Genomic DNA, 23,557 nt, shown 5'->3' with positions numbered 1-23,557 from the left:
GGGGAGGGAGGCGGGTCCCGATGTTCCTGTGCGCTGCGGTTTATCCTCTCGTTCAGCCACGCTCGGGCAGTGCAGGCACACACGGGCAATGTTCCTCACGGCAGGGTCACTGAACGCCGTTCGTCTTCATCTGTGTTTGCTTTCAAACACCTCGAGTGCTGTGTCCAGTTCTGGGCCCCTCAGTTTAGGAAGCATGATAAGGGGCTGGAGCGTGTCCAGAGAAGGGCAACGAGGCTGGTGAAGAGTCTGGAGCACAAGTCCTATGAGGAGTGGCTGAGGGAGCTGGGAATCTTTATCCTCCAGAGGAGGAGGCTCAGGGGAGACCTCATCACTCTCTACAACTCCCTATTAGGAGGGTGTAGCCAGGTGGGGGTCGGGCTCTTCTCCAGGTAACCAGCAATAGGACATATTTTTATGGCATTGCTTTTATTTTACAATGAGAGGCACAAGTGAATTGTCTAAAGTAACCCAGACTGGAAAAGATGGCCCAGAGACCAAAAGCCCCAGGACGAGTACATGGGAGAGAGACCTGGACACTTTTTTCAGTCATTCAATGATTGCTTGCAGAGCAATTGCTTCTCTGCCTCAGGTTCAGATACCTGCGAACAAGTTCTTTCTATTACAAAAATAGAGAAAAATAGATGAAAAATAGCAATATTCTTTTACTGGCATTTTGCAGCTGCAGTACAAAAGTCTGCTCAAAATCCTCCTTGATAGGCAAACTTCTGACTTTCTAAACTCTGTTGTTTTTTTAAATTCCTTCCACTGTAGTGAGCTGCAGTCTTTACTCGTACATCACTGTGGCCAGCTGATTGCAGCCAACAGCAGAGGGAAATCCTGACTTTCCTGATAGTGCAAAGAGCTGAGCTCAGTGGAAGACAGAACTGAGTCCCAGAGGTGTGTTTGCCTCCATTGCATTGCAGAGGGCAGAGAGAAACAGGCTGCCAGGTGCCCTTATGTTGGCCATTAGATTACGAAAACTCTTGATCTTTTCCACTCATTTCTGAGCCTTCCTTCATAGGAAGAAACAAAAGGGTTTATTTTATGGTTTCATCTACTTTTTCCAAGTTCTTTCAGTATCCTGCTGCAATTGCTGTTGTTGGAGCTCCCTGGGAGTCTTTCTCAGCTGCTAGTGGGACCACATGGGATGAGCACTCAGACAGGTGGGGATAAGAGAAGCTGTGCTTAATGCCCAGGTGAAATACAAGACCTGTAAGACAAACTATTAAAATAAAACTATGGAAGATTGTTCAGTTTACAGGGCTGAGTGTAACATATTCAGGGTGGTTTATAAATCACTGCAAACCAATGCAGAATATCAAGTAAAAAGGATGATCCAAGACAGGATCAAGACCTGTGTGTACCATTGGGCGATCAAGCCCCCTTGAATTTGTGCTCTGATGAGCTGCCACATCTCTAATTATGGCACTGCTGGGAATGATTGGCCAGTTCAAAACCTTTAATCATACTTTTAGTTATTACAGACTTAATTAGCGCATGTTACCCCAAGTGTCCTCTATTAAAGGAGCTGTGCTCATTAAATAGGATTGTAAGTACTCCAGCAGCAAAACAATTATGAAAAAAATCATAGGTTAACATAAAAATCTCACAGTGCCTTTGAGGACCGTGTTATCTCAGTCACTGTCCTTGCATCACACACATTTATGCTGAGGGATCTCTGTTGGGTTTGTCACAGTTTTCATGCTGACACCACATTTCAGCAGACTCCCCTAACCTTGCTTCTTCCCTCCCTGTGAGCTGACATTTGTCTTGGGGTAATGAATTACCACAGCTGTTCCCATTTAGTAATGCCAGGGACTCAGAGAGCTCGGTGCCCAGGCCAAGCACTCTGCAGGTATAAACCAGGAAAACATCACTAATTTCTGGGGGACCACTGTGACCCACCCCAAAAGGATATGGACTGGGGTTTGTTGACACCTGATGCAATATTATGTAGGTGTTCTGATATTATATATTCTGATACATTTAAGGAAGATGTCACATGTGAGAAACTTCTCCCAAAATGTCTCAGGGCTCAGGCAGCTGCCACAGCCAATGCTGAGAGGTGAACAAAGCAAGAGGTGCCTTAGGTACCTGCCTTGGGCACTGCTTGCTCACAGGCCAGTGATGGCTGGGCACAAGATGGGGAAGCCACTCAGGAGGCCTTTCCCAGCAGCTGGCAGCAAAAGTGTCCTGCTGCTGACCCTCTGGAACTGAGAAACAGCTGTGGGACCCCACACTCCCCCGTGCTCAGTGTATCTGTTCACCCAGTGCAGCACCAGCCCTGCCAGGGTGCCTGGCCAAGTGTGCTGTTGTATCTGCAGTTACAGGACCTACCTTGATTGGTGATGATTCCAAAGAACATCTCCTTGTTATGTGAGAAGATAAGGCTGCCCCCAGCTCTGCACGGTGCTCTCTGGAACAGGGGTGCTTGCGGGGCTGTCCATGGCCCAGGGTGGTGCTGATGCCAGAGCTGAGCCAGGATGAGTTTTACAAGTAGGGCTTGAATGGAGATTGAGGGCAGTCATTTCCCAAGACATTAAGAAATTTCCTCCCCATTTCCAAAGGAAGAAGACAAGGAAAGGCTGTGTTCATGTTGGACAGAGAGTAGCAGTGTAGCTCTGCAGTGCCCCAGTACACAGGCGGCCTCTGCTATTCAGTGTCCTCCACACCAGACAAAATAAGTGATAAACAGTTTCAGGTGTTGATTTGGAGCTCAGCTGACTTTGCTTGGCATGGACTGTGGGACACCCCTAAAAGCTGCTCCCCTGGGGAGAGGTATCAAGCAGTGGGGAGAGTGCAGTGATGGTTTTGGCCACCCCAGCTGGCTCACTGCGAAGGTGCCCACTCCCAGCCTGGGCTGCTCCCAGGGCAGCTCAGGCACTTGCCACCCATCACTCATCCTGCCTTGCTCCCTGGAGACACAATCGAGGTGGAGCTGCTGTGTGCAGAGTTGTGCCTTGTCAAGGAGAGCATCCTGTGGGATATGGCCACCTCCATCATCCTCCTTTTGCCTCAGCAGGCAGAGGCAGGGCTGGGCTGTTTGGCAGGTCCCCAAGAGGTCCCTGGCAGGCTGTGATGGCTTTGGGGCAGTTTGTGGGCTGTTCCCAGCTTGTGGGCAAACAGGGCTTCGCTGTGCAGCAAGCCCGAGGTGTGATGGAGGGGAGTGAGGATGACTGACAGTCCCCAGGGACAAATGGACCAACACGCCTCCAGAGAAGCCAGGAACAACGGGACATGGAGGCACTAGAGGGAGCCTGAGCATAACAGATCCCGCTCCTGGCTCAAAGTGAGAGGACTAGTCCCAGTCATGGAGAAGGGACATCTCCAGGCAATAACTAGAGAGAATCACACAGCAGTTTCCCCCTTGACCTGGCATCCTACCTGGCTGTGCCTTTTTTTTCCCTGGCAGCTGTTACAATTTCCTTGAAGACATGAAGAAATACTTTTCACTTACAGAAAGTGCCAGGGAGACAATCTGGCTCTGTGCATTTGCAATTGGAGGTGAGAAAAAACAGTGGGAACCGGTGGCAACTGTCAGACTGGAGGGTTCAAGAGAGAAGGAGTTCTTGCAAGGCAAAGGGTAGCAGAAGTGCTGATCCACAGCCACACATATCCTTGTGGAATGGGGAGCTGGCGTGGCACAGCCCTGCATGTGCTCCTGGACTGATGGCAGGGACATGGGGACAGTAGCTGAGGCTTGTGTCCCCCACTGGTGCACTGCAGTCAGCACCAGTTACAGAGCTGAGGCACGAGAAGAGATTGGAGACCTGCAATCCTTTAGTGAGTGTTTCCCCCAATAATATTTTCATTGCATTGGCTTTGGACAAGGAACAGAGCCACTGGCTCCTGATCCATGTCTGGGTCTCCCCCTGTCAGTACTGTCACCAAGGATCAGCACAACAGTGTGAGCGAGAGTCTCTGGCTTAGCTGCAGATGGACATCAGCGCCAGGAGGGGGCAGGGACTGGGCAACAAACACCCTGCACTGGTGTGGGAGTCTCCACAGTGGGGAGGTGGATGTGTCTGTTCCAAGTACATCTGCAAAGTGCATCTTCTTTTACAATGTTTGCACTGGGCTAAAAGTTGCTTTCAACAGGATAATCAAGCTTAACTCAGTAGAAGTCAGAGGAGCAACCAGAAGAGATGGGTGAGCAGGGACCAGAAACAAATGCTCCATCACTACTGGCTGCCCTTGGAGGTTGTCATTCCCCCACAGAGCCCATCCCTCAGATCAGCCCAGACCCTCCACACATGGTCCACAAGCGTATTCCTGTAAGCAGCTTCCTACCATGAAGGCAGGAGGAAAAATCAGGAAGCAGCCTGAAATGCGGCCCTGACCTTTCTCTCCAGGCCTGCCACCTCCTCCCACTCTCCCCAGAGCTGGCACTACTAACAGCTGGTTTCCTCTTGTTATTTTTCCACCTCCACTCCTTCCTCCAGAGGGGAGGCCGTGCTGGTGGCCCACGTACCGGTGACTCACAGGCTGGGACCCGCGAGGAGCCAGCTCAGCCTGGCCAAACTTAGTAACATCTCATTTTCCATTGCCTACATCCTGGATGATGCTGCTGGCTGGGTTCATCACTGGCGGCCTTCTCCAGCTACCTGCGGGGTTTGGGAGGACCAGCAGTAGTTGGGCTGAGATGGAGCAGCCCTTGATGCAGATAAATTCCATCTTGGTGAGTGTTTCTCCAGCTTGCTTATAGCTGAAACCCATGAGATGCTCTGGACATCAAAGAGGGCTTTTTGGGCTTGGGAAAGGTATAAATAAAGACATAGACAGGACTGAATGGTAGATGCATTTTCCTGGAAGCATTTGAGTGATTTGAGGAGAGCTTAGGGGTTTAAAACTGATTCCCCATCTCTGTCAGTCAGCCTGGTCCATCTGGCTGGATATCCCCAAATCAACAAATGTCAACTACAATCACAAAACTGAGCCTGGGGCACCTGCAATGTGGGGAAGGATGGTCTGCAAAGATGGAGGTGCTGCCGTGGTTGGAAGCTGGGAATGGAAAATAGCTGGATGACAAGCAGGCTGACTGCAGATGAGCAGGCAGAGCATGGAGACACGGCTCCGGGGCAGCTGCAAGCCCACTGAGCAGGACCCTGTGGCTCCTGGCAGGGCTGCATGGAGGGGATAACGCCAGGAAGGGAGCAGCCGTGTGCGCTCAGCCCACGCCTCTTGCTTTAATGGGATTTTCCAGAACACTTTTTGCCCCAGTGATGGAAAAGGAAGCTCGCCTGCTGCTTCTGAAGGCTGGGGTGAACGTGTGCAGCCGACGTGACACCTGCTCAACCCGCGCTTCCCGAGAGCCCGGCTGTTGGGAAGGAGGGAGCGGATCCGCAGGCACAGCGTGTACGGAGCAGCTGATCGCTGCGGGGAGGAGGCACACGGAGGCGGCTGGGAGAAACGGAGAGGGCTGACCTAAATAGATGCTGAGCTAATTTATTCATTTCTCTGCTTTATTATTTAACACAACTTCGAAACGGCTCAGGACTTCTGGTTCCTCTCAGCTCTGCTGCTGACGTTGGGATGGGGTTATTTTTTACCTGATTCTTTGCATCCGTCGTGTTGACAAGCACAGCACAGCCTTAGCACCCTGCTCTCCTGTCAGAAGGGCCAGGCAAGCTATGGGAAAGCTCCAACACAGCCACTTTCCAGCCAGGAGCACAGAAAGGACTTATTTTAAGTTATTTTGAGTTTTTGCTTCACCTCCTGCCTAAGGAGCTGTTCAGATTTTGGCCTGCTTTATGCATTGCTAATAGGGAGATTTATCTCCAACTTAGCTGGCTGGTGAGAGGATTGGTGGTTCATACAGCACAAGGCAGCCTTCAGCCTCCAACATCTTCCTCCAGGCAGGCTGCCAAAGGCAGCCCCAGGCTCTGCAGCACAGGGGCTTTCAAGGATAAACCTGGAGCCTGTCTCACTTCCAGCCATCCTCCTCTCTGCTCAAATCCTAGCAATCCCCTGAAACACTGTCCAGGAGGAATTTATTACTAGAAGGACACGGAGCCCCAGCTGCCTGGGGAACTGTTCAGGCTGCAGTTCACCCCACGGGCTGCACGTGTCCTCTGCGAGTCCACGTCACGTTTTAGCACTGCTGAGGTTTAAAAGCCACAAGCTGGTGAAAAAAAACCCTGATGCCTGCGCAAGTTGTCTGTATCCCTGCAGCATTTCTGCGCAGGAAAAAGGGACAGGGGCAGAGCTGCTCCTGTGTGAAGTCGCTGTTTCCCAGGATTCAAACAGTACAGCACCAACTTGTACCATGCAGGGTCCTTTAATTTTTCATTACGGCTTGTCACTTGATGTATGAATTTAGGCCAGCGTTGTATACAGTTACCCAGCACCTCTGTTATGATTTTTAAATTGGATTATTCATCGACCTGCTTGATTCCTTAAAGATTTCTAAGCAGTAGAATGAGCCCTGATGCTATTTAGCTCGGCAGCAAGGGCATTTCAGCTCACCCGCCTTCGTGTTGCTGGAGACGTTCGTGATGTTGCTGGGGGTGGGATTGTGCAACTTCGCAGAAATGAAGCAGTTAAGGAGGCTGCAAGTTAAAGTCCTCCAAGTCAGCAGGGAAAGTCAGGCATGGGGCTGTGGAGGTAGGTGCTGCTTCCCTGGCACAGTCAGCCCCTTCTCCTGCCTTCCGTACTTAAACTGGGGCAGTGCGAATCCTTGGCAGGGTCCTGTCCTGGCAACCCACAGCCTGGCCCATGACAGGCTTTGTGTTAAATGGTTTTAATATAAAGTGATATAGTGTTTAGATATATTGGTCTGAGAGCCCTGTGAGGCCAAAGAGAATGAATGGGTAAAGGACAGAGGCAGCCCAAGTGAATTAAAATTTTTCTTTCTCTCCCTGTATCCTGGACTGGAGTTTGGTGGATAATGCCCTGAATTGCCTAATGAGGTCAAAAAGGCACTACGTTATCCCACACCATTTGGGGTTTTGATCCCTTGCACCTTAATTGCATGGGGCTGATTAGGATGGAGTTAGGGTAACTGAGTGTCACCTTGGGATTTAGGATCCATCATGTGAGCACAACCCACAGCCTGCAATAGAGAGGAAAGTTCTTTAATGAACCAGAGTGGGCAGCAGGCTTGAGGTGAGGGCTCCCATTTGGCTGCTGGCTCACCTTTATCTGCACAGAGAGGATTATTGGGAAGCCCTGTTGACAAAGGCTGCGGCTGAAAAGGAAAATGAATTTCCACACAAAGGTGGTTTGTTTGTGCAAAGCAGAGAGAGAATAAAGAAGCTGCCAAAAGAGCTGACACTAAACCCACTGCTTACCTGCAGCTCATCTGATACCATGACTGAAACCTCTCATTTGCAGCAACGTAATCCAAGATGTTCCTTCTGCAGAGCAAGAAAGTAGGTTATTGCTCAAGCAGAGCTGGGGAGGGATAAAGAGACAAACAGGGCCCCATCCTGCCAGGTTCTGTGCCCTCTGAGCAGGGCTAAAGCCCTGGCTGGCAGCGTGATTTGGGGGTTTTGGAAAGAGTTTGCACATAAACCCTTTCCAAACCTTTAGGAAAGGGCTGGCTGTGCTGCAGAGGCAGAGCAGCAGGCAGAGTGTGGAGCTCCCAGCCTTGCCTTCAGCTCCAGTCCCTCTAACCCAGGGACCTGGAGGCAAGAGACACAAACCCTGTAATCCTTAGCACTCATGTAGCACATCTCACCTTCAAAGTGCTTTGCTGATGGGAGATAATTAATGACCCTCAAAAAAAAAAGAAAAGAAAAGAAAAGAAAAGGGCTGCCCTGCACCCCCCAGCTTCCCTTTGGCCAGATTGCTTGCTCCAGCCACCTTTCCCAGGATGCAGAGATCCTGCAAGCTTCATTCAGCAGCAGTGAAATCCTCCCCTCTGGAGCACCAAGCAGATCTTGCACTATTTCTTTTCCTGCCTTTAGATGAGCAGAAATCCACTCATCCGTGTCTGCTGATTGATTTTAGCTGTAGTTTTGCACCAGGATCTTTTCAGAAGGTCTTGCTAATTAAGAAATCTTATCCCCATCAAAACCACTAATGCAAACACCTCTTGGTGTGCTCCATGCACCTTCCAGGGGCTCACTGCAGCCAGGCTGTCTCTCTTGGAAGGTTCCTTCTTACCCTGAGTCGCAGCAACAGAAGGTTCCACAAATGCTGCCCTCAAATATTAAGGATATAAATTATTGACCTGCCCTTTCACAAAGTCAGTGCAGAGAAATGACTGACACCCTTGTTTTTGCTAATTCAAATGAAAACCTAACTGCACCACAGCTGCATGGGAAGGGGCTGGGATTGGCAAAAAGCTTTGGTGTGGAGTTCACAATTCCCATTAAGAACCAGTGTGGCACAGACACCACATATGCTGTGCCTGGGACATCTTACTGGTTTAAACAGTGCTTGTGCTCAACCCCTTCTGGAAATGGTGCCTAAGGCCACTGATTTCAGCCTGACACCAGCTGCCCTGTGGGGAAAGGAGTTTTATCAGGAAAATAAGATAATATGGGCTGTGGCAACACTTCCATTAGCTCTGTTGGTGCCCCATACTCTGACACCTGAGTGTCAGCAATAACTGAGCTGGTCCCTGTAGGACTGGATGCACTGGGACACAGGACTGCCAGTGAAGGAGAAGCACAGCCCTCCCCTCTCACATGAGCCTCATCTCAAGCAGTCATTTGTGTTAATGGTGGCCTAATTTATGATTTGGCTGGGATTAAAGCACATTTCCTTCCACAGCCTTTTATCCAGGCTTTTCAAATCGCTTCATGAACCCAAATAAATCCTTAGGAAGTCTCTGGCAAGTGGTTACCTTCAAATATCCTTGGCACTCAGCAAAACTGACCCATCCAGAGGCAGGTGGGGAGGACAGAGTGCCCGGCTAAGATCAGGGGCAGGTGAACTTCAAGAATTTTTCACTAAAGCTCCAAAACTAGCCTTGTTCAAGTGTTTCAATATAAGAAATCAAGCCACACTGACATGTAAGTCAGGAAAAGGATCAAGAACAGACCCCAGGAGTCTTTACTCTCTCCAGACACCTTAAAGATCTCTCCTTTGCCCCCTGGCCTGCGTCATCATGCTGCCACTCCTTCAACAGCTGAAAGATCCTGAAAAATTAACAGCTAAAGAGTTTTCTTGTCTGCTCTGGCCACCTGAAACAACCTCCTGTTCAGATGCAAGCACTGAAGTGTTTCTTAAAACAGCTCTTCCTCCTGTCATTAAATATTTAAGAGAGCGGCACCAGGGGAAACCATGAGCTTTTATGGAGGCAGGATGGCACAGTGCTGGGAACCACACAGAGCCCCATTTAAAGAGTAATGAGATGGCAGGCTGGCAAAGCTCAGCTCGGCTTTATCCTCCCCTTGCTGTGGTGCTCCCTGCAGCACCCCCAGCAGTGCATCCCCAGCAGTGCATCCCCATCCCAACAGCTCCTGCACCGGCCCCAGCGACTGAACGAGCGCCGAGGGTCTGACCCAGCCTTGCCTCCCACAGACCCCACAGGGTGGGTGCCTGGGGTGGATGGCAGGCTGGGATGAGTGCATGCTCTGCTGAGCCATCCCTGGGATGCAGGTCTAGTGAATGGAATCATATTGACCTGGAAACCAAGTGCTTGTCAGGACTGATGGGAACGCAGCAGTGCCTGAGCACTTGCTGTGGAGGGATGGGAACAGAACATAGAGCAGCCATGGCTGCTGAGGGACACCCCTACCATTTATTTTGCCTCCTCACCATCACTTTCTCTGCTCTGCCTTATTTTGGGGGGTTGGAAGGTGGCAGAGTGAGAGTGTTGGTGAGTCTCAGTGCTTTGCAGTTGCTGTAGCAACTGTGGTGTCTCTGGCAGCAGGAGAACACGTTCCCTGCAGCCAGCCAGGGTGTGAGCTGGTTCACTGCAAGCAGATTAAGGTTTTTCCCCTGATAGCAAAACCCTCTCCTTTTCTCCCCCCATCCACCCAGCAGTCAAAGCCCAAGAGGGGCTGCTGAGGCAGCAGCAGAGGTGCAGGCTGGCCCCTGTGCTGAGCCGGAGGGATGCTGCCGTGTCTGCCTGCTCCTGGGAAATCTGCACAAGTCAAAGCCTCAGCACCTTCTCCAGATCCTCCACTGCTCCCCCTTGGCTCCTTGGCAAGGACAACCTGCCTTCCCCTAATCCAGCCTTGAAGGCAGAGGGTGGGTTGCTGCAGCCATCCAGGCTCATCCCTGGGGCAACTCAGACCTGAACTCATTTTCACAGCAATTAGAGCATCTTCTTTGGCAGGGAGGGATCAGTCTTGATCAAAACATTCTCAGAAGAGGAGGATCATTACCAGCCTTGCTAAGTTAGTTCCCCGATTAATGACTTTCAAGTAATAAATGCTGAATTAATTGGGTGCCCATTTCCAGCCATCTTATAAGACTGTGCCTCCTAAATCCCGTTACTCCCCCATTTCCATCACCTTTGTACTTCACAAGCCCTGACCTACTCTCCCTTCATTTTCTCTCTGAGAAACCAAAGGAACAGAGTTCCTTGAGCCAGCCCTTGAAATGTGCTCGTGCCTCTGAACCTCAGTGACTTGGCCATTGAACTGCTGTTGGATCCCAAGGCACGTTGCTCCAGCATCCCACCCTTGTGCCAGGACCATCCTTTGGCCACTTTCCACTACAGGGGCCCACATACATTCAGAGCCCATCAGCCTGGTCTAGGCTTCACCCTGTATATGTGACATACCTCTTTTTTCCTCCAGAAATGTGACTTTATATTCAGTCCCAATAAAGCATATCCTGCTGGCCTCTGTCCAACACCTCCAACAGTTCCCATCAGCCTGTGGATACATAGGAGGGCAAAGCAAACAAAGGTCAGTGCTAAGGCTTCTGCACTGCTTGCCACCCATGGCTCTGGCTTGCATCTGTTTGGTTTCACTTGCAGAGTTAAGCCCTGGCCTTGCACAAATGCAGAGACCTGCCCTGATTTTCCAGAAAGCCATGAGCTCTGATCCAGCCTTTTCACCTCCTCTCTTTAGGCTGGCTGTAGCTGCTGCCAGGGAGAGCAGGAATCGCAAGGGGAGGGGGTTGTTCTTCACAGGAGGGGGAAGTAAAAAGGGAGGGAGTTGCTCCCAAATTTCCCACCTTGAGAGTCCACCCTCTAAGCACTTTCTGGTGGGAACCAAATCTTCCTTCTGCAGGTGCTGACCTTCACCACAAGATAAGAGAGGAGCAATTACCACAGGCAAGGGCTGTGGTAACCCAAAATAGGGTTTTTTACCCTAATCATTGCTCAGTGTGCCTTTTCTTAGGCGGCGGTTTTGGGGGTGCAGCTGGAGGTTTATTTTCCCTGGGAAGTTTTCTTGAGGAACAGGTTGGTCAGTTGGGGAATGTTTCACTGCTATTTTCAGCCTGGGACGTTTTCCCTTTTTTTCTTCAAAGTACAACAAAAAACCTGTCAACAAGTCACAAAAGACTGATCTCAGTCTAAAATACGAGCCCTGGCACGGGAGGGCATTTGACTCAGAAGCCACTTCCCATCTTTGGAGACTTGAAGTATGTTCCACTTCGTCATCCTGAAGGTCTTTAAACGCTTATAAAAACAGAGTTTATTTATCCACAGTCAGAACAGCCTATCTATTATCTTGAAGGCTGAATTCAGAAAGTTTCTTCAGAAATTTATTGGTTTCATTCCTACCAGTCTGAACAGAAGTTTTCCACAGAGTCTGTCAAAATACAAATGTCTCAATTCCAATTTCCTTCAGTCTTTAGCAAGACATCACATTAATTGTGTTAAAAAGCACTTTTATTAGTTACTGAGAAAGCAGGAGTCTGGCAGCTCTTCTTGACCACTAGCCATTCACTTTTGTGAAGTCTCCTTTAACAGTGCTTTGATCCAAGGCAGTGGTTTTCTCCACCAGCAAATTCAGCAGTGCCTGGAGCCAAAGGGACCAGTTCCAGGCAACGATTATTTGCTTCAGGTCTGGAGGGCTCCTACTGCTCCCTGGGCAAAGCCTTTCTGTCCCTCTCAAGGCTTCTCACATTCCCATTGTCAGAAAAAATGGAGTGGTGGAGGCACATGGTCAGCCTGAGGCCAGGCAGATCCATGAGCACAGGCAAAAATACACAGAGAATGGAGAATTTCATCCACACTTGTGATGCTTTCAAGAGGACTCAGGGAACCATCAAACAGCTTGTAGGAGTTTTGCCTTAGTCTAATTCTGCATTAGCCAAAACTGCTCAGCCTGGTGATAATGTGGCTTCTACTTCACAAGGGAAAGGTGGCAATGAAAAAAGCCAGCAATTCCCAGTCTTCCAAGGGGTGAGGAGATTATCTTCCCCATCTGATCTCCATGAGATGCTCTGGGATTTCTCCTGCCAGCATTCAGTCATTCTGGAGCTGTGTGAACAGCCAGAAACCCAAACTTCCCACCTGCTTCCTTGCATCAGCCCTCCTGAGTTTCTTGAGCCAACACCAGAGCACACAGAACAGGATGGGCACTGGTCATGTCTTATCACTCCAGCCAGCTGCAGGATACATGGAGTTCCCTAGGATACAAGCACCTGGGTCGTTAGCATTGATGGAAAACCTCAGCTCTACTATATATTTGCTGTTGACAGCCCCATTTTAAACAAGGTGTCACACGTTAAGTGGCATCAAATGAGACAAACTGAGGCTCTCATTTCCCTCATGGCATTTTTTTGAGCACCTCCCATGCCACTCCAAACTGATTCCCTGCTTACACTTCAGCTCTGAAAATACTTCCAGGAGTTCCAACACACACACCTGTGGAAGAAGCTCTGATAACTGGGATGTTAATGCTGGAAGACTGAGCAGGATTCCTTTAGCTGTCTCTGCTTGGCTGTGGGGAGCTTATGAAATGAAAATAAATAAATTGGGACTTACATGAAATGGCCAAAGGATCAAAACCTGGAAATTTCTGGAAGCAGCTATTCTGGAAAAGAGCATGTGCGAAGGGTCTGGTTATAGGACCCCTCCCTTGGCCCTGTAAATACCTAAATGTTAATGTTTCAAGCTGCAAATATTGGCAGGGCTGGCAGGATTGCATGCACCAGAGTCCACAACCACCCCCACAAGCAAACTCACACTGTCATCTTCAGCCAGGCATGCACAGACACCCCATACACAAGGATGGCCAGGACAAGCACAGGTGAGAGTCTGAGGTACATTGGGAGCAAAGATATTCCTACAAAAATGGTTTGTTGTTTGCTCAGGTATCTGTGGAGGGATCCACCAGTAAACACAAACCCAGAGAGAAGAGATTTCAGACAGGAGGAAAAGCTGTGCCACCCAAAAAGTGCAGCCCAGCTCGTCACAACCCTCCGTGATCCACCATTGGTTCAACACAGACTCACCTGGGGAAAATAAAGGCTCTTAGGCTTGAAGATGGGTATCTCATACACAAATCATGCAGTTCCTGCCACCATAAAACAGCTGAAGATATTTTGATCAGAAAAACACCTTCCAAACCACCCTTGGAGGCCTCTCACCTACAAGAGTGCAAAAGATCAAGCCTGTGGGGAAGCCCAGATGAAGAAGGGCCTTCATTCAGCACAGGCCATTCATAGTTTTCTTTTATTTTAGAACTCCACTCAGAATTTTAGATGAGAGATGTGGCAATGAAGGGCTGAGCAAGGTCTGTCACAGCTTCTGCACAGGACATGGCTCCTGCCCCAAAGACCAAGCACCATTGCACACGTGCTGGAGGGACCTCATTGCCTCTAATTCAGCCCAATTTTGCTTTTGAGCACTGGTCTAATCATGATTACTGGAGGCCAGATGGTGCAATTCCTTGGGTGCCGGCACCTGATGCTCTCACATGTGCTGGTTTTACACCTGTATCAATCCAATGGCCTCGTCAGAGCCAGCCCTGACTTCTCCAGGCTCAATGGAAAGGACAATCTGGTGTTTCCATTATTTAGCCACACACAGCCACATCCAGCCTGACAAACAGCCCTGTCACATGCCCTTTGCACAGCAGGGGAGAGCCTCAATTACACGGCGGTGGCCACGCAAGGGCCACCAGCTCTGCTGTTTACAGGAAGCACCGGCACAGAGCATGGAATTAGAAAGACCACAAGGAAGTGAGGGATTATTTACTGGAGATTAAAGGACACGGAAAAACCACAGGACAAATCAGTGGAGCCTAAGCAATGGTAGCTGCTATTTCAGTCTTCCAGCTGCTGGCATTCATACTGGTCATGCCGTGATGGGAGAGTTTGGGAGGAATTCAGCAGGACAGAAGGCTGCTCTGCTTTTGGACCAGTAAAACACACCAAAGAATAGGCCATAAACCTGCTGGAAGGATGGGAGGGATGTCTGTTCCACTCCTTTCCCTCCTCAACCAGTCCTGTGAGTCTTCCTCCTCCCTCCCCAGGTGGGATTCCTTGTGCCACAGCCATGCTGGAGATTTTGCCACCTCTAGTCTCCTGTGACCAGCAGGAAGTTTTGGGATAGCATCCAAACTCCTGCACCAAGCCCCTTCTCAGGGAGCCAGGTAACCCTTTTACTGCTTCTCTTTCCAAAGACAGAGATGTCACTTTGTCATCTCTCCTGCGGCATTTCAGTGCTGCACAACAGACCACCACTATGTGCCAAGTGACAGCATCCCCTGTCCATCCCCACGCTGATGCAGGTTGAGCTTCCACCACCACCACCAAAACAGCATCTCCAGCAGCACCAGGGCCCTTTGTGCTCAGCATGAGGCACTTATTCAGCCCTGACTCAAGAAGGTGGCCACGGACTGAAACTCGAGCCTTGTTCCCTGCAAGGCCCATGGTGAACATGATCCTGCTGGAAATTACAGAGCTCCGGCAAAGGCAGCCGGAGGGAGGCTCCCCGTGGTGAGGAGGAGCCCACAAGAGGCTGCCACTGACAATTCCTGCCTTCTCCCTCAGTCTGCATCCATGTGGCTGAGGGAACACAAACAGCACATTGCCTTCATGTTTGACCCAGAGCAGTGCTTGGCTGCTGGTGCCACACCACAGGCTCCATTCGGAAAGCAAACAGGAGCTCACTGGATTTCTCTTTTTTTTTTTTGTTTGCCCTACAACAGATAGAGAGAAAGGATGAATGAGCTTATTTTACAGCCTCAGAGGAACACCCGGCCATTGTTGGCTTGACACAGGCTGCAGAAAGTGATGGCTAAGAAAATAAAAGCTTATTCTTTCCTTTATGGGTTGGCTGAAAAGTAAAACCCACCCCAAAAGCCCTTCCACAGGCCAGCAGCAGCACTTCCATCAGCTACGTGGCTGATCCACAACTCAGTGACTTCCAGAGCAGGACCTGACCTGCTGCATATAACAAGAGGAAAGGGAAGATCTGGGTTTGCATAATTTTTGAGGAGTCTTGAAGCACACCATGGACCCAGCCTGCCCTCCCCATGCAGATGCCACCCAGCACCATGTCCCATGCTGGGCTTGCAGCAGCTGGAGGGAAGGCAATGCCATCCCTCTGTGAGCATCAGCATAGAAACTCCCCGGAATATTTCCTCATCCCAGTTCTCTGCATCTAGAAAACGTTGTCACAAGGTCTAACAGTGCTCAGTCCCAGCTGAGGCTCAGGTACCTACAGTGGGTATCTCAGAGACAATGGGACACCAAGGGTGACCACCTCTGCTTTGGAGAACCGGCACTGCCAATAAATTGGTTCAATGACACTTTCTCCCCTCAGAGATGAGGACTTAAGAGCCAGGGCATGCAGAGAAAATAGCCATGCCACAGATGCTCATTTAATTAACTCAAGTAATTTTTACCAGAGCCTCTTGGGTTATTCATTGTAGCCGTCTCTGCCGGGAGAGCCGGGCGCCGTCGCCTGCTGCAGCCTTGTCTGAAGCAGAAACCTGGCTCTGGAGATGTATTCCTCTCCACTCGTCATATAACTTGCTTCTGCCACCAATCCACATAATTTTCACTTATATTGAAGTGGTAAAATCAACCTCAGGAGCTCAGAGTCCGGGAATAGGGATTCACAGTTTGGAGTCCGTGGCCATCTTGTGCAGTTCAGTGACACATGAAGGGAAAGAAAAAAAATCTCATTAATAATTTCAATTCCCTCCTCAGTAATTTTACCCAAACAAACTTCCCACCCAAACCAGTGCTTTTTAAAAGACTGATTTAAAAAGCAGGAAATGCTAGTGAGTACACTCCTTCCCTATCACAGCTGCAATTCCACTTTTAAACACATCTGACTTCAGAGGCTGGCTTGGATTTATATGGTTCATGCTATTTTTCCTGCTTTATTCAGTGCTCAAAATGGCTGCAAAAAGGAGTTAAATCAGAACCCAGTGATGCAGTTCTGGATGCCAAGGCACCATTTCCCTCCATCGTCCTGCCCTGTGTACACAGGGGTCCAGGGAGCAGTGATGGGCAGGACAGAGGCAACCGGGATTGTGTCTGAGACCATTTCCTCCATATTGCTCCTGTGTGCATCAGTGGGTGCATTAGTTTAAGGGATAAACAGTGACTTTCTTTTTAAGGCTATAAAATCAGGAGACCAGCTCCCTCACTAACATCAGCAGAGAGCAGAACAGGACCCAGGCAATTTTATCAGCTGTGGCTCCAACCCATGGTCTGTTGGACAAGCAATGCCCCATGGAGAGGATGGGATCTCATCTTTTGTTAACAACAGCCACATACCTGATCATGGCTGTGTAGTGCCCTTAGCAGCAAAACCACCAGCCAGCACCTTCAAGGGGTTAATGATCAAGCAAATTACAGTGAGGAACAAAAAGGGGAATTCACTTTACTTGGAAATACATATATATTTTTTTTTTTTCTTCTGGACCTCTTAAGTGGCCAAAGCTTTTCAGGTGTGCTCCACAGCCTGGCATGAGCCACCTCCTGTTGCAGCCACTGGCCATGCTTTGCCATCCGGCTGCTTGGGGAGAGGGCGAGAAGAGGAGAGGGCCCAGTGCAGGGGGATATATCCTGATCCAGTATTTCATGGATTCCCCTGCGCTGAGCGGGGAGCAGCGGCTGCCACAGGAGCCTCATTACGTGGAGGCACAGGCAGGGGACTGGCTTGGTGATAGCAAGTCTGCTCAGTCACAGCTCAAATGGCTTAATAGGGACTGGATCCAACTGGTCCAGCCTTGTGGGGTTTGATTTAAACTGCAGTTAAAAGGTGTGATTAGAGGCAGGGGATGCGGTGCCAAGAGCTAAGATGTGAAGCAAAAAACATATATTAAAAAAAAATAATCGTTCCCCTAAACCTATACATATTTTTCTATCATTAACCCTTTGCCTGCCACTGCCAGATATCTGAGGAAATCGTGGGCCGTCCGAGGAAACCTTTGACTCTGCTGCTTAAATCCAGGGACTGTAAGAGGTCTGTCAGCACCACAGAGGAATTTGACCACTGAATTACTGACATTTATGGGTTTGGTATTAATGACAACCACAGCAGAGCTTTGTGGGGACCAACTGAGTCTTTCCTGCCACTGCCTGAGAGCCCCAGCGAGGGCTGCAGCGAGGGCTGTGTTTGGCTGCCTTCTGTTTGGGTTATTCCTATACAGTGTAGAAGGAGGCAGTGCTTTTCTGTCTGGAAACAGTTAAATTAGATCTCTTTTTCCTATCTTAAACTAGTTGCCCAAAAACTCAATAGTTAATCTGGCAAATGGGGACCTTTGGAGATGTTAACACAGCTCAAACCTTCAGCCCATATGGATAAAATCGTAACTCAATAAAATTGCTAGTTCTTTATCTTCATGTGGCATCATCACACAGTTAATTTCAAGCTTTCCAGTAAGCTGTAATATATCTCCTAACCTAAGAGCTCTTTTGCATGACACTGAAATAGGTCCCAGCCTATATACATCTGTTGCCAATACAAATGTATGGTTCAGCAGCAGTAAAAGAGGATATAAAAGACTCCCACGTTACAAATGTAGGAGGCAGAGGATATTTTAGCATGGCAGTGGTTACACTTTTGGCAGCTTTGCTATAATAAACTTTGTTTTCAGAGCCTTAAAATATTCCCTGTGTAGCACAGACTGACATATTTGCTTTCAGCAGAGCCGTCTCAGGGGCCAGGGCTGGTGAACGGAGCTCAAGGACGTGGGGGAAAGCAAGGAAGATGGAATTAATATCAGCCTATGTTTAAACAGGGTATTTCCTCACAAAATGCAAATATTTACAGATGCCATCAGATCCTGGTAGGACTATTTCCATGCATGCAGATGGGCACTCAGGGGTACCTGCAGGCAGTGTGCCGAAGCCCGGGGCTGCTTCAGGACCTGGGAGCAAGGGAAAGAAGCTGAGCAGGCAGGCCAGGGGCCAAAAATATGAGGGCAAAGAGATGCAAGACATCAACCTCATGTAAGAAAATTCTCTGGAGACTTCCACTATCTTACCATTTGATGGAGATCTCCAGTCCCTTGACAAGATGCCACTGCTGGGTGCCTGTCTGGATGCTGCCTCGAAGTGGATGGAGCCCATCTACAGCTGGCAGGTGGATGTTGGCTTCCATGTGTCTCCCAAGTGATCCTGGAACCTAATGATCCACTCAGGCATTGAGTTACCTTTGGAGAAAACCAGTCACACCTTAGTGCACCCTGGAAAGGTAAGAGTAGCTGCGAAACCTTGATCCAGGCACTTTTTTGAGCAGAAAAGGGGAGCTTGTCCCACGTGGCTGATGGAAAAAGGAGGCAGCAGGAATGGCATCAAAGCTGTTGCCTGGTCCTGCCTGCTCTCTGCCTTCCCACAGGCAGGCAGGGCTGTCCTCCAGGGCTCCAGATACTGTCACTGTGATGCTGAAGGCCGATCACTCTACAAATGACCACTGTTCACCCTTTGCTCTGGGAACTCAGACCGACAAGGGAGAACACAAGGAAGACTGTTTTGAAACTTCAGGATAGATTTCCAGACCCTTAGAGCCTTGGCTGAACCAGAGACAGAACAAAGAGGAGCAGGGGAGAGGTGGCTTCCTACTGTCTCCTGGCACCTGCATCACCAAAGGATATTTCCAGGGGTCCAACCTGTGGTAGGAAAGGGGTGAAGTCTTTGTGTACATTCAGTTCAGTTTGAAGCATCAGTTTCTTGCAGAAGGGATATCTGAGAGTCCAGATGGGCCAGGACTGAATAGCAAAGCAAGCATGAGGCCATACTTTGCTCAAGAAAATATTAGGAAATGGAGAAAATGTTGACCTGTCCTGGGGTATGAGCTGAGTATCAAACCCAAGAGGAGCCCTGGTAAGTGGGTCCAGCAGGGCTTCTCTGTGTCAGGTGGATATGGAGGGCCAAGCTTAATAATGGGGTGAATAACTGAACAATGCCATTTTTGATGTTCTGTGCACACATACAACTCCAGAAATTCAATTCTGCTACTTACAGTCTCTAAGACAGCAAAAGAAAACACTTCTTACCATCAAGCCTCCTTAGAAAGGCTCACTGCTGCTTGTGCTGAATTTGGATGTGGTCTTGGCACAGAGGGTTTTGAGACCATGTGATGGCATTATAGTCTCATGCTAATCTGTCCTCATGGTGTGCTATTAAAAATAAATAAAAATCATGGCTTCCTAATCCACAGGTTACTAACTGTGGGAAAAAACATGTTTGTTACAGCCTTAGCAAGTGCTTAAAAGTGTCACACTTTTGTATTTATTTATTAGCAAGTGAATGTATAAACACATTGTTACTGCCCTGAGTATCTGGAGTGCAATACCCATGCAGCTGCTCTTGAAGGACAAAACCCTCACATCTTCAGGAGAAACCCTATGCCAAGGCTGGGGGGCTGTGCAGGGGATGACCCCAACCCCTTCTGTGCATGGACAACACGGGGGGTTTGGCGGTGCCTCACCAATAAACGTTATTGCCCCTGGCAAGTTTTTTCGGATTCCTAGGAAGTAAAAGAGAAAGAAATAAGTTATTTTGATAGTGGATCAGGTATCAAAGGAGTAAAAATAACCAGGTACTTTTGCAACCTGCAGGCTGAGCCCTCTGCCATGAAGCCAGGTGTATGTTCCTGCCTGGGGTGAAACTCCCCCTGGTTCAAAGAGGCAGCACGACAGCACTGGGGCTCTGATCTCCACAGATGCACGAGGCCCAGCAGGTCTGGATTTCATACTTCAGAGAAGCATTTTCATTTTATTTTTCCTCTCCAACCAGGCAGGTGAGGCAGTTCCTAAGGGGAAATCCCGTGCAGCCCAAGGAACACTTTCCTCATCTTGTCTTTGCAGCACAGGATGAAGAACAAAATGACCTCCTAGATAAGCAATGAACAAGACAGCAAGTGTCTTCCACCAGGACTGCAAGTCCTGCAGGGACACTCTTGTCCTCTGCACACACAGAGCAATGGGGTTCTGCACCCTCAGAGGGAGGATGTGCTGGCCAACATTCTGTTGACCAGTGAATAAAGATGAACTAGGCCTAGAAAAATACCCAACCTGGTCTCTGCTCCAGTGAACAAACTTGCCTTTGAATACCTCTCACACTGAGAATATGCCTGGGTTCAGCCTCTGCTGCTCCTTCTGTCCCAGCATACAGTGGGGCACCAGCCACCCACTCCTAATTAACTTGATGGGTAACTCAGCAGCACAAATCACCTCAAGTTACCTTGGCCACAGAACACAGCAGATCCTTCCACAATGAAACAGCATGGCAGGAATTATCCAAATCCATAATTGCTCTGAGCAGACAATAAACCAGCTTGTGCTGGTGGAAGTAGCCACTCGGAGGTAATAACCCAGTGAGTAACAATAATGGCAGCAGATACTTGATAAAAAGCAGGGAACAAAAGAGAAAGCTTTCTCCTTTATACAAACAACGGATGTTTTCTGTTTGCTTCCTTCAGCTCGGGGATGCACTTGGCTGTTTGGAGAGCGACGGAGCACAGCTCACACGCAAGCACAGCAAGGAGGGTTTCGGGCTGGGGGAGGAAGGGATTGTTTTCCACCCGTGAGATCACAGGCAGGAAAATTAGTTTTCTCCTTTTAATCTTTCTTGGGTTTCTACCCAGCATTTTATTTTCTTCAAGAGAAATGTTTGCATATCAGTGGGGAAAAAAAACTGCAAACCTGTTCTGGGTTGGTTAAAAAAGGGCATTGAAGTACAGACGTGCTTGTTCCCCCCATCTACGCCCTGCGAGTGCCCAAAATTGGGCAACAGGAGGGTTGAGCCATGCTTATCTGAGGAAAATCCCTAAAACCAGGGACTTGCCTGTGCCTGGTGCATGTGCCTCCTGCTCCTGCCCATGGCTGTGAGCCCTCGTTGCCCAAGCTGCTCACACTGGGGGTCTGGCTGCTTGCCCTGTAACTGCTGGCCCACGGCTCTGCTCCCCTGGGCCAAGCCTGGAGCTCACACAGGGACTATCACCCACCTGCCTCCGATGAATTGGTCTCTGAGAGCAGGACACCAGGCAGAGAAAAAAAAGAAATCCCCCCAAGCTCCTCAAGTGCCACAAAGGCATTGGTGTGGTGGGGCAGGTGGACGGTGACACAGCCCTGAGGATGTTTATGCTTGTGGCTCTGGCTCAGCACCAAGTGCCTGGCACCAGCACTCCAGTGATGCCCATTTCACACTTGGCTCCCTCCTGCTTGCCCAGCGATGCCACCTGCCACCTCCTGCCACCTCCTGCCAAGCCACCCCCTGCCCCCAGGGGGGCTGCCACGGGCAGAGGCACCGGGACAGGCTCCCACAGAGAGGACAGGACCTGAATGAGATGGGAATCACAGCAGAGATAAATCACCAAGATGTGAAAGATGGAATAGGAAAAACCTGGTGGGGGAATTGCAGGGGGGTTAAAAGATCCAGGTGCCAGCTGGGCACAGCACAGCCCCACTGCAGCCACGCCGAGCTTTGCCCTGCCACATAAACGAGCCCGCAGCCATCTGCAGCACAGAGCGTACCGGGGAAGGCTCCGCAGGCTGCAGGGGCTAAGCACTGCTCATTAAAGTGCCGGGGAAATGTGAATGAAGCAGATGAATGGATGAAGAAATGAATGAAGGAGGGAAGAGGAAGTGAATGAATATTGCATTGACTTGGTGCCTTTCATCCTGGGATGGCAGAGCTGTGCAGCGCAGCTGACGGGCGGGAACGGCATCGGTACTCCCTGGAGAAACCCCCGGTCAACACAAATCAGATGATTTCCTGTTGACAGAGCCCTTCAGGGGAAGGCAAACAGAGAGATGTGGCATATGGATTCATATTAGTTGAAGCACAAGGCTTTCCCCAAACAAAATCCCTCCGACTCCTCCTTAATCAATGTGACAGATCATTACTTTTTGAGTTGCTCTTGTTCTTGCTATTCCAGACACCGGGTGATTTCCATGGCAACAGTATCCCAGCCATCCCAGGCCTTATCCTAACCTCTGTCATCTGCTGTCGAATCATACCAGTGCATAACCTGGGGACAGGAGCAGCAGGGCCACAAAGGTGCCTTTTGGCACTGGGGGGAGTTAAAGACCCCTCTTTTTGCCCTATGCAGCCCAACCCTGTGAGCCCCAGGGAACCTCTTGCGGCCAAGCACAGCACAGGGCTTGCAGGCAACTGTGGGGAAGAATGTGGAAATGAAAAAATTATTTTCTGGATGTTTTATTGTGCTGTTCTGGAGCACAAGCAGCTGAATCCATTGGCCAGCTTGACTGCAACAGGGATCCAGGGTGGTGGATGATGGGAGGGAGCTGAGATGCTTGGTAATGCAGAGCAGTTTAGGGACCAAAACTGGGTGCTTTGGGGAGGAAAGGGAGTCCAGCTTTACTTCTGGTTTGGAGGAGAAAATGTGCTCTCTTCCACCTTTGAAGGAAAATGAGTCTGGGATGTGATGCTGCTCTTCAGGTGCTGCAGGTTTACAGGCAACCTGGTACAAGCACCACAAGCAGCACACACTGCTCAGAGGAGCATCCAGCCCCGCTCGAATGTGGTGCCACTGATCACCCCTCAGTGCCAGTTTGATCTACTCTATGGAATTGGGGTGTCATCCTCCCCCGACATCACCCAGCTGCTCCCCCAGCAGCTCTCAGCTGCCACGCTGCCCAGTGTGGCCCCACGAGCCATTTTGCAAGTATTTAGCAGAGTATCTGAGGCCGGATGCAAAGCTCAGGGACCATCCATGGGCTTTGAGCAGCTTTTCAAGCTGACCTCAGGAGCACAGAGCCCGCTGTGCCCGGGGCCTGGGCACACAGACACCGCCGTGCTGAATGAGCCGGCGCTGCGAGCCTTGCTCACACAGTAACCGCCCCCCCGCCGGCACGAGCAGGGAGAAAATCATTTGGTTTTTCCTCTTGCACTTACCCTGCTCCCTCCAGCAAGCAGCTTCCCCTTTGAAAGGCCAAGGAGGATTGAGAGCAGTTGAGTGCCACTGCAGAACTGGAGCCCCTGCCGCTGGGAATGGGCTGTGGCAGAGCAGGCAGGGACAGTCGGGCATCACACCTCACCTGAGCTGGCAGGTAAAGCACCTTTGTCTGTCCCTTCTTCACTCATATCACCCTTGTGATTCAAAGTTTCACCCCAGTACAACAGGATGTTTTCCTGCCAAGGGTTTGCTGCCCTGTCTCTGCATCAGCCTACATTCCACACAGGCTGTGTTGAATTTCATGGTAACTCTGCAGAGTTATGGCCCTATAACAAACACAATTGCTGCACTAGATTCAGCACACCACTTACC

General features: G+C 49.8%; 1 long non-coding RNA gene across 3 annotated transcripts; it reads right to left on the bottom strand.

The window, feature by feature from the left end:
• Positions 1-377: 377 nt before the first annotated feature.
• LOC135420400 (uncharacterized) lies at positions 378-23,288 on the bottom strand. Of its 3 annotated transcripts, none has more exons than XR_010433510.1 (4): positions 18,309-23,288; positions 10,678-15,947; positions 1,059-7,352; positions 378-599 (listed from the first exon to the last, which is right to left on the bottom strand). It is a non-coding gene; the product is annotated as an uncharacterized LOC135420400 (long non-coding RNA). The 3 variants fall into 3 exon arrangements; XR_010433509.1 differs by having other exon boundaries at positions 1,059-12,483; positions 12,842-15,947; XR_010433508.1 differs by having other exon boundaries at positions 1,059-15,947.
• Between the last annotated feature and the right edge of the window lie 269 nt (positions 23,289-23,557).

This window comes from Pseudopipra pipra, chromosome 11 (assembly GCF_036250125.1).
Source record: "Pseudopipra pipra isolate bDixPip1 chromosome 11, bDixPip1.hap1, whole genome shotgun sequence".
Taxonomy (NCBI): domain Eukaryota; kingdom Metazoa; phylum Chordata; class Aves; order Passeriformes; family Pipridae; genus Pseudopipra; species Pseudopipra pipra.
The sequence above is the reverse complement of the archived record's forward strand: the minus strand, read 5'-3'. Positions and strand labels throughout refer to the sequence as shown.